The sequence below is a fragment of the Calidris pugnax genome, unplaced genomic scaffold (genome assembly GCF_001431845.1).
Source record: "Calidris pugnax isolate Ruff unplaced genomic scaffold, ASM143184v1 scaffold219, whole genome shotgun sequence".
Classification (NCBI taxonomy): domain Eukaryota; kingdom Metazoa; phylum Chordata; class Aves; order Charadriiformes; family Scolopacidae; genus Calidris; species Calidris pugnax.
Window position 1 is genome coordinate 3,520,423 of NW_015094507.1, and position 10,185 is coordinate 3,530,607.

Below are 10,185 nucleotides of genomic sequence, written 5' to 3' on the forward strand. Positions count from 1 at the left end.
CCCCCCCCCCCCGGCTCCTTCCTTGCCTATTCCTTCTGAAGAGCTTATAGCCACTCATTGCAGCATTCCAGTTATGACTATCATCCCACCACTTTTCCGTGATGGCGACTATGTCGTAGCTGTTCTGCCACACAATGGCTTCTAGCTCATCCTGTTTGTTGCCCATGCTACGTGCATTAGCGTAGATGCACTTGACCTGGGCTACCGATTTCACCCCCATCTTTGGCCCTTGACACTCAGGTTCATTACCAGCGGGCCTGGTTTTATCCCCTTCCCTCTTAACTATTGGCTTAAAGCTCTGTCCGTGAGCTTTGTTAACTCTTAGCCTAGTACCCTTTTCCCCTTCTAGGGAAGGGTTTTCCCATTGTTTTCTAGCAGTAATTTCTAAATGTCTATCACCTTTCTCTGATGAAATGTCAGAGTGGGAGTCCTCTCTAATGTGGCCTCCTTCAAACCGTGGCATGCTTTCCCTAGGTTTAATCTTCACAGGATCAGTTATCTCCCCTTCCCGCCTCATATCTAGTTTAAAGACCTGTCAATGAGCCCTGCTAGCTCCTGCCCCAAAATTCTTTTCCCCGTATTGGACAGCTGTGTCTCACCTGACAATGGCATGCCGCGTGTCTCATAAAGCCGCGTATGTTCGAAAAACCAAAAGCCCTGCCTGTAACACCAGTCCCGGACCCACGAGTTGATCTGTTGCCTCTTCCTGTCAATATCTTTATCCATAGTTGCCACTGGTGGGATAGTAGAGAAGACAACTTGTGCTCCTGACCCCTTGAGCTGCTGCCCTAAGGCTCTAAAATCTCTTTTAATTGATTTCGGCCTCCTCCTACCCATTTCATCACTACCCACCTGAAACACTAACAGGGGGTAATAATCAGAGCGGTTTACTAGGTCCGGGAGCTTGTCTGTCACATCCCTGACCCGTGCCCCAGGGAAGCAACAGATTTCCCTGTGTAGCGGGTCAGGGCAGCATATTGGTCCCTCTGCCCCCCTCAGCAGAGAGTCACCCACAACTATGACCTTTCTCCTCTTCCTTTTGGAGCTAGTAGTGAAGTTGGGTCTGCAGTGAGGTGTACTTTCTGATTTTTCTAGTTTTGGTGTTCCAGCCTCCTCTCCACCGGCCAGTTCCTCCTGCAGGACTCCATACCCGTTCTGCAGGGGTAACTGGGAAACTGGCAGAGACAATGCCAATGACAATGGCCGTTTTGCACGTTCATGTGCGTCTGGAAAGTCCCTTAATGTGTTGAAATGCCTGAAGATATACCTCCATGATAATGCACTAGAAGATTTTTGGCCTTTGACCCTTAATTTCAATGTTCTTTTCTTAAAAATAACCAGGCAGACTATTTTTAAGTGTGCTTTGAAGCACAGACCTAGAAGAATGCTACTAAACAGGACAAGTTTGTAAGCATTACAAGCTGTGCCACTACTCATGTTTGGTTTTTTTGTCCCTGTTGATAAAAACATACTCAATTTTAACATTCTTCTCTTTGAAACAGACAGTCTGATTATCTTGAAATGTGCCTTGATGTATGCAGCCTACAGAAAATTACAGAACAAGACAGGTTTGAAGACTCTAACCTTAATAAATCTGATGTTTTGCCAGCACAAACTCCCTGCCTTCATCCTGATCTGTAACTTCATTTCTTGTCTTTGGAGTGGATTTTATTTGATGCATGTCTTTTCTTCTGTGTTTGAGACTTGTGTCAAGACTTCACTTTAGCTAGTTCTTTCCCCCAAAAACCATCTGCAAGAAGGCACTGCAGTGAGCCAGGCTCTTTGAAGAGCTGGAGATGTGCTGAATGTGGTGGGACCTGACTGCCTTACATACCACATGTATGTGTAGCTTATTTGTCACGTGGTTCCCTGGATTAGTCCTCAGCTACTGAACTCCTACAGTGCCAAAGTCTACACTTAAAAACCTCTGCAGAGTCAAACAGGAGAAATGGGGACTTGAAAGACAGAGTCAGGCTGTCAAGGAAGGGAAATGTCCCCTTCAGGGCTTTCCTTGCTAGTCGCAGGGAGACGACTCTCATTAATCCCTAAGCACACCAAGTCCCTCCTGACCATGAAGGCAAGTTGGACACAAGAAAGGCAGAAACAGCAGGTTTATTGTCCTGCTTCAAACCGTCATAATTAAGCACAGAGCTGACCAACAGCCCCAATCAGTCCTGAGTATGTCACTTGCTTTACCTTATATTCTGTTTTTTCCCCATTATTATTATTATTATTATTATTATTATCATTATTATTATTATTATTTTCTTCAGGTTCTGCTTCTTTACCAAATTTCTCTCCTCCCAGACAAGCCATCCACCTGTATTTACTTTACCCTTGCTGGCCCCAGGTTTCCTGACTTAGGAAACACACTTAGTTGGTACTCATGATATGGTTGCCTTGGTAATTTCTCCCTCAGTCAGCAATTAAGCTAGTACCCTGCTTTTGTTATATGTAAAGTTTCTCTTTTCTACCATTTTTCACGTTGCCATCTAGTTAGTGTAACTGCTGGTCAGGGGTGGCCAGCTGCATATACAGTACTCCTCTTCTTAGAATCTACAGGTTCTGGTAGCTTTTCATCATAGTGTATCTTATAGAGCCATAAGTCAGGGTTAACTGAAGACATTTGTGGTGCTGTGGCAGTAGTGTTGCAGTTTGATCAGGGACAAGATTTGCCTGCACAGTCCAACTTGCAGTTCACAGTGGGACAAGCTCCCAGCACGGCACGTGAAAGGGACCACCACCAAGGCAGGAGGAGTATCTCCAACACAAACCTTCCTGTGCCACCAGCTCCCAAGAGCATTTGGGTAAGCTTCAAGGTTCCTACAGCTGAGCACAAAAAAACTAGCAGAAGAGGTTGCTAAGTGAATTAAATGGCTACGAGCCTGGAACAAACCTTGACAGGACGAAACCCAAGTGGGATATTCCATGGGCTTCAAAGCAGTAACAAGCTCTCTTCCCCAGCGTCCCACTGGCTAAATGGCTCACCTGCCCAGGAAACTGGCTGCCATCCTGGCTCCGAGGTCTGTCTGCTCCCAGGTTGCGTGAGCTTGGATAGCACTGCCACCTAGATCTGCTCTCCCAGCATGGCCTAATTTCCAGTGCTCTGACTGTTTTCCTAGGCCAAATCTTTGTCCAAAGCCTAAAGGCAGGCTTTCTTTTCTTTCACCCAGCTAACCACTACAGTGTTTTTCTTTTTATCATATGCTGAAGGTCTCCTGATTGTTCATCTCAGATGCATCTTCCTGACGAAATGATGTTGAAAGCTAGGTCACCTACACCTGATCTGAACTCAACAGTTTGCTCATCCTGATCTTAAAAACTTGCCATGGCACAGACTTCTCCCTCTCTGCCAACAGCCCAACTGCCTACACCATTACTCCCATGGCTATAGAAAGCTTTACCTTGTGCCAAACTTCAGTCTCTTTGCCTGTAGTTTAACCTCCTGGCTTCGTATCTTATTGACAGTAGGAGTGGGAACCATCTATTCTTTCAGATTTGTGAGGATATATGTCTTCTTTTGACTTGACAGTCTGCATTCCTACACCATTTCCTCTTGAATCATATATTCTAGACCTCTTACATTTCTTATTTCTTCCCATTGGTGGCTCTGCAGATGTTGTCTGCCTTCCTGATGCCACTGGTCATGTCAGTACAGGTGTTAACTCTGGAGTCTACTGATGGCAAATAAAATGTCAGATACTATTAGCAGTCCTGGCACAAATATCAAAATACCACACTGATATCTTGAGATGCAGTGGCCAGAAAATTTCTTGGTGACTAAGGTGTGCATGGAAGGGAGCTGAATGAAGAGGAAAGCCTGCATTCCCATGAGCCCTGCTAAGACACTGGTCTACTAAACATGCAGCTGCCTACACACCAGTGGGCTGGTTCTACTGCCAGCTTTCTGCTCCCTCCCCATCATGGCCACGCTTTCCCATCCCTGCCATTCCCTCCACACCTGCCACTGCCATTGTGCACTGCTTGCACAATCTGCATTAGGGAATACCTGCACACACACACACACACGCACACACACGCCCCTCCGGCACATAGAATCATAGAATCATTCAGGTTGGAAGAGCCCCTTGGGATCATCAAGTCCAACCATCTACCCTACTCTACAAAGTTCTCCCCTACACCATATCCCCCAACACCACATCTAAATGACTCTTAAACACATCCAGGGATGGTGAATCAACCACCTCCCTGGGCAGCCTATTCCAATGCCTGACCACTGTTTCTGTGAAAAGTTCTTTCCTAATGTTCAGTCTAAACCTACCCTACATACAGGGATACAGCCTCAGAACTTGAACCTGAAATCTTCTCTTCTTATGGGAACAGAGAAGATTTTTATAAGAGACTTGGGGATTTCTAACCACAAGGCAAGTGGCCAAAGAGCATCTTCAATTGTTTCAAACCATCATCACAATCCAGAAGGACGTGAAAAAGCCACTCAGCTCAGAACAGCTTTTGAACAGGCAGTGTTGGAAGCTCCAGGGGGCACCCGGCCTGGCACGTGACAGCACAGGGAGTTGGGAAGGCAATCCGGTTTCACAAACCCTGCAGTTTCATTTCTCCAAAATCTCCAGCAAAGAAAACCAAGCCCATAAACATTAAGTAATCTGGAAGTTAAATCTGGTTTTCTTACATTTCTCTCTTTTCTGGTTAAATTCCCCTTACGTGCAGGGGGAAGACGTTGGGTGAACACACGTTGCTGTGTTCAGGACGTGCAGCACTGGGCACCACCTCACCACGGCGTGAGTGTGCAGCACGGAGAAGACAAGTGTTGTTGGCCTACCCATCCTCAGCAGTGCAAATAGACCCAACTGTGCTGAAACAGCACAGTCCCTGTGTGCAGAACTGGGGGTCCCCGTCCACAGGACTCGTGTCTAAGGTAGGGGGAGAGACAGGGACTGGGATCAGAACCCTGCTGCTGCCTCGGCTGTCCCAGGGGCAGAGTCAGCCCAGAACAAGGGCACACACGTTCTCCAGGGTGCCTCGGGGAAGGCTGAGGAGCACGGAAATTCCCAGTCCCATAGGTCCTTGTGGCCTAAAATTGACTGCTGCGTGCTGGTAACAGCTGGCAGCATGTTCCTCAGCTCCGCTGTATCCCTGGGACTCGGGGGCTAAAACCACCAGCAGACCCATCAGTGATGGAGGGACACCGAGGCAGGCAAGGACACTCTGGGTGAAACGAGGCAGAGCTGAGGCAGAGGTCAGTAAAATCAAAGCAGCAAGGAAGCAAGGAATATTTCTGACCATTCATGACAGTGAAGACAAATTTCCCTTGAAGCTTCACATCCTTTTGCCTAATGGGCTTGGGTTTTGCAAGGTGTTCCAGCACCTGGAATATATACATAATATATAAATAAGGTGCTCTTCGCAGCACAGGTGAGCACTTTTCACTTTTAATAAAAAAGTCTGTTTTCCCTGGAATATTCCACCTTGCTCAGGGCTGGAAAACAGATGGTACAGAAGAGGCCAAATGAGCTTCACGAGTGGGGGCTGCGGCCGGAGTCACGCACTGCGGCCCGTCCACCCTCATCTCCCGTCCAGAGCAATGGGAACCTCACACACAGATCAAATGAGGGATGTGGCTTCATGTGACACCAGAGCTGCTGAAGAAGCATCAACAGTCCTCACTTTGCAGGACACAGGTCCCAGATCTTGCCACATTATCATGGCATTTGCATATTTGTTTTTTTCTTAAAGTCCCAGCTCCTGGAGTCATGTGATTGCATGTCACTATTTCATCTCTTGGTTTTTTAACTTACTTCTTGTTACCAAGTAAATTGAAAAACATCAAACCCCCGGGTTTCAAAAGGAGAAGGCAAATCCATAGAGAGCCATATTTGTCACTTTTTAATTCTGGATTTGAGGAGGTTTATTTTTTCCAGCCAAATTTTTTCCAGGCCAGGGCAGTCATTGGGATGGTGGTGAAAAGAGCTGGAGTGTCAAGTGGAGAGTGCTAATGCCTGCTTGGGTGTCGTGCTGCCCCAGCTCTGGCACACCGCAGCTCCGTGGCCTCTGGCAGGACACTCCTCTGAAGGCAGTGGAGTCCCAGGGCTATTGCCTTCACTGGGAAACACATCTCAGTTGACCTTGCGTCTGTATTTTTAGTTCCCGTATTCTGCAGTTTTGTAACAGCCAAACAAAGCTGCTTTTTTTTTTTTTTTTTTTCTGGTGGGGCAGCTAAGGGACAGGCAGTTCAGCAGGGGACATCTGGTCCTTCATTTTCCAGTGACTCAGGCTAGGAACTGGGTTTTGCCTGTGAAATGGGGCAGGAGTGAAATGCTAGTATTAGCGTGCACTGCTGCAGAGACAAACGACAGCTGTCAGAAGGCTTTTGAGTTTTGAGAAGGGCAAGGAGACAGTTTGCACCTTGGACACCTCTTACGTTAAGCCAGGTCACTGAAGTAATTCTATGCATATACTGAGTTTTTCTTGTATATCCCTGATGGCCAGAAAGCAGTTTTTTTCAAAAAGAAAAGTGAGATTTTGAAGCGAAGAGTGTGTGGCTTGTTTGGTGGACGGTTTGCAAAATACATGTAGCTCTTCCCATTTCCAAGCTCTGAAAATTCATTCCCAGCCTCTATAACTAGTTCTGCTTTCAGCCCCCACACAGCAGGTGGTTTCCAGTGCAAATACTCTTTTGTGTCTGCCACACAAAAACAGTGCTCTGCAAAATTTGGCCAGTCAATGCTTCTTCCAGGAAAACCCTCTCCCGAGCTGTTTAATGCTATGCTCATCAATTAGTGTTCCAGATTTGTTGCTTAAACCTGCATAAAACGCAGCATAGGGCAAGCACTTGGGGGGAAAGCTTGAAAGCAGCACGAGCATGGTTTCTCCAGTTGCCTCTGTGGGGTCCCAGGACATTGGGGTGAGAGCAAACCATGCGCTGCCAATTTTCCACAGCCATGCCCAAACCTCCCGCTGAGCACTGTCTCTCAGTTTTCCAGGAGCAGAAGACACCTTCTACACCCAAGACCTCTGACTGGCCAATGGGCAACGCTCATGCACTCAGACCTCCCTGGGATCACCAGGACTCAAACTGTACCAGCTACTTGGAAACAGCCAAGGAGGCACTGCCTGGAGAGCTCAAAAAAGAGTCTATCATGTCCAGGACATAGGATTAGCCTTCCTATTCACTGCTGTGTCCCACTCCATCCTCCACATTTCTAAATGCCTATGATTTATCCTCAAAGCAGGTTTGAAGGTGACAGTGAAAGTGAATGCTCAAATTGCTGGAAACTATGTTTCTGAGCATCTTTTTTAGAAACGCTGCTCTCAAGGATCTCCAGGTCTCTGCCAAGAACATGCAGAGGAGCCAGAGAAGGCGTAGTGGGCGCATGCTCAAGTCTGCTGCAGTGAGGAGCAAAGACAGATGGATGGCAAGACAGAGGTGACATCCCATCTGCTCCTGCGGGATCTCTCTGGCATCTCCTGAGGGACTCAAGGAAAACCATGACCAGAGATAACTAGCCAATGAGGACTCCCTGGTTATCCTCCAGCATTATCTGAGTCCACAAAAGCTGGAGTGGAGACTAAAGCATCCCACTGAGGAGATGCTCCAGACAGGGCCAAGAAACGGTGGTAGGACAGCTGCTCAGAGGTGAGCATGCTGGGGCTGAGCTGAAGACTGACCTTGCCCTGGCCACATGGAATGTAAGGCGGGAATTTTTCAATTCAAGGGTTTGTGTCCCCCTCCCTTAAAACATGCAGGAGCTCAGATGTATTTTTTCATAAGGCATTGAGCAGAGAATTGGCCTGCACCATTCTGTCCTGTGCTCGAGATTCCACTAACTCCATTCTTCGCAGGGAGGAATTGTCTTTCTGCTCTGCATATGTAGACAATACCCAGAAACCTCCTCCAGCAGCTCCAGAGAGATGCAGACTGCTGTCGGAGAGAGCTGTGGGTGTACATGAATGAATGAATGAATGAACCATTCGTTAGCATTGGCATGAAAACCTCCATGATTTTGAGACTACTAATTAATGGTTGTAAGCGCCTTTGCAATGGTAGGTGTTCACTCGCATGACTCCGAAGAGAGACAGGGGAGGAAAGGTAGCTGGAGCCCACCACCTCTCCCAGCACAGCCTGGGCTGCCATCGTGATGAAGCTCGGATGTGCCCACACTGCGACAAACCTGCTGTGTCAGGACACCAGCAGCATCGTCGCGTTTGTGCCTGGAGCATTTGCTCAGCGTGTCCAGCACGGGCAGATTTCACAGCCTGTGCAGAGCCCTGTGCTGTTACAGTGACCACTTCATCCGGCTTGGCTGAGAAAAAGCAATGCCAACCAGAGGCACTGCAGGCTGGAGCAGCCCCATCACACAGTGTCTCTGCTCCTCCATTGGGCTCACTGTCTCTCCTGCTCCCCAACTCCTCTCCTTCTTCTGGAGCCCAGCTCCACCTTTCTCTTGGGGACTGGGAGAGATGAAGGTCTGACTGTGCCTGGAAAGGGGTGTGTGAGGGACGGGGAGTGGGGGACATCTCCCAGCCTCATATCCCTCCAAACCAGTCACTTTTCAAGCAGATGAAAGCTGTTCATAAGTGCAGGTGGGATAAGGCTGTGTCTCTGTTTCACCTTTTCTGTCCCAGTGCCATTAAGCCAAAGGTTTCATTTGCATGGACTAATGAGCATCCCCACAAACGCTGACAAACTCTTGGGTTTTTTTGCTGCCCTCAAATGTCACCAAAGTCCCTCAGCTGAAGCAACCTTTCTGAGGGTCTCAGCAGGAGCAGTGGGAGATGGGAACAGGCACTGGAGGCTGCAGAGAGAGGTGGGCTGGGAGGAGCTGGGGATGCACCTGGGTCTTCAGAGAGCAGCTCACCAGTGGCTGCCCGTTAGCAGCATTAATGTGTTGGTGCTCCAGAGGAGTTGTGTACCCTATTCAGTGAAAGAGCTGGGAAGTAGGTCAGGAACGTAACTGAGGGAAACGGGGAGCTTTAGGGAGAACTTCATGGCTGACAGCTAATTAAAATCTGAGTTCCACTGCTTACTGTTGCAATGATTAGATTTCAGTGTGCAGGGTGGAAAGCACCAGCAGGGATTGTTTGCTGCAACCATGCCAATTTTTTCTGCTCACACTCTCTGTTCACCATGGCAGCTTGTGCAGCTCGTTGCATCCCACAGCCGCTGCCAAACCCAACGCCAGCAATGCACATCCACTGCTCCACGCAGGTCCTGAGCAGAGCACGGCACATTCAGGTGTGCTCATTGCATATCAATGGCCCTGCTGGGAGAACTGAGTCCTATCAAAGTACCACACATGGCCAGTCCCTCCTCTGAAGAGTTTGAAATCAGAAGAGGTGAGACAATCAATCAGAGCTAGCTTACTGGACACAAAACCATGGCTTTTTCTAAACCATATTCTTATTTGGAAACGCCTTTCACCCCATGTGTAGGCAATAAGCTCTTAAATCGAGACTAAACTAAATAATAGAACATGGTGATGCAAAAATATTTAAAAAAAAAAAAAAAAAGGAAAAGGAAGAAAAGCACAAATGAAATCCAAGTGTAAAACTCTTGGTTGCTGTCTTGCCGGTGGTGACAAAAATTACAGACACAGCTGACAGGACAAGAAGAAGAATGTGTAAGAGGGTGCAGGAGCTAGAACAATGGCTCTGCTCCTCCCAGGTCTTGTTGCACCTGAGGATCCGGGCACAGAGGGCTACCCAAGGTCGCTGGGTACTTGCAACTACCAGTGTGTGTTATTAGCTTTGGTCCTATTTTAAGTTCCTAAAGCCAGAGTTTAGCCTGGAGGGTGGGACAATGGGTTCATCTGCTCCTTGCTGGAGCCAGCGAAGGGTGGAGGAGTTGTTCAGCCATGGTGAAAGGGGAACTGCCCGCAGGAAGGACACTTGGGCCAGCCCGAGGTGCAGCAAGTTCTTCTGTGCCGGGCTGCTGGCTTCCTGCAGAACCTGCCCGTCCCCAACGACCCTCCCGTGGGGACAGGAGTCCCTGTGGGTTCAGGGGCTGAACTGGACGTAGCCAGATGCAGGGGCCGTTCCCAGGAGAGCCGTAGATGACCCATATACCCCTTGCCTGTCACCCCATGGCCCCCACTGCCCTCTGCAAACACCAGGGTTCGGTCATTGGGATTATTGGTGATGTGAGAGGGAAGCGAACCTCAACCCAGGGCCCCTTGAGGTGCTCCTGGCCTCCTGCCCCCCCCAGAT

The 10,185-nt window shown here is 48.5% G+C and overlaps 1 protein-coding gene across 7 annotated transcripts in view; it reads left to right on the plus strand.

The window, feature by feature from the left end:
• The window catches only part of SLC8A1 (solute carrier family 8 (sodium/calcium exchanger), member 1), a 150,740-nt gene that overhangs the window by 10,634 nt on the left and 129,921 nt on the right, over positions 1-10,185 (plus strand). Inside the window, exon 1 of one of the 7 annotated variants that reach the window (XM_014964514.1) lies at positions 4,692-4,897. The exons of the other annotated variants lie outside the window; for them this stretch is intronic. The gene's annotated coding sequence lies outside the window, so the exon portion shown is untranslated. Of the gene's footprint in view, positions 1-4,691; positions 4,898-10,185 lie in introns of those variants that run through there. 7 annotated transcript variants of the gene reach the window in all.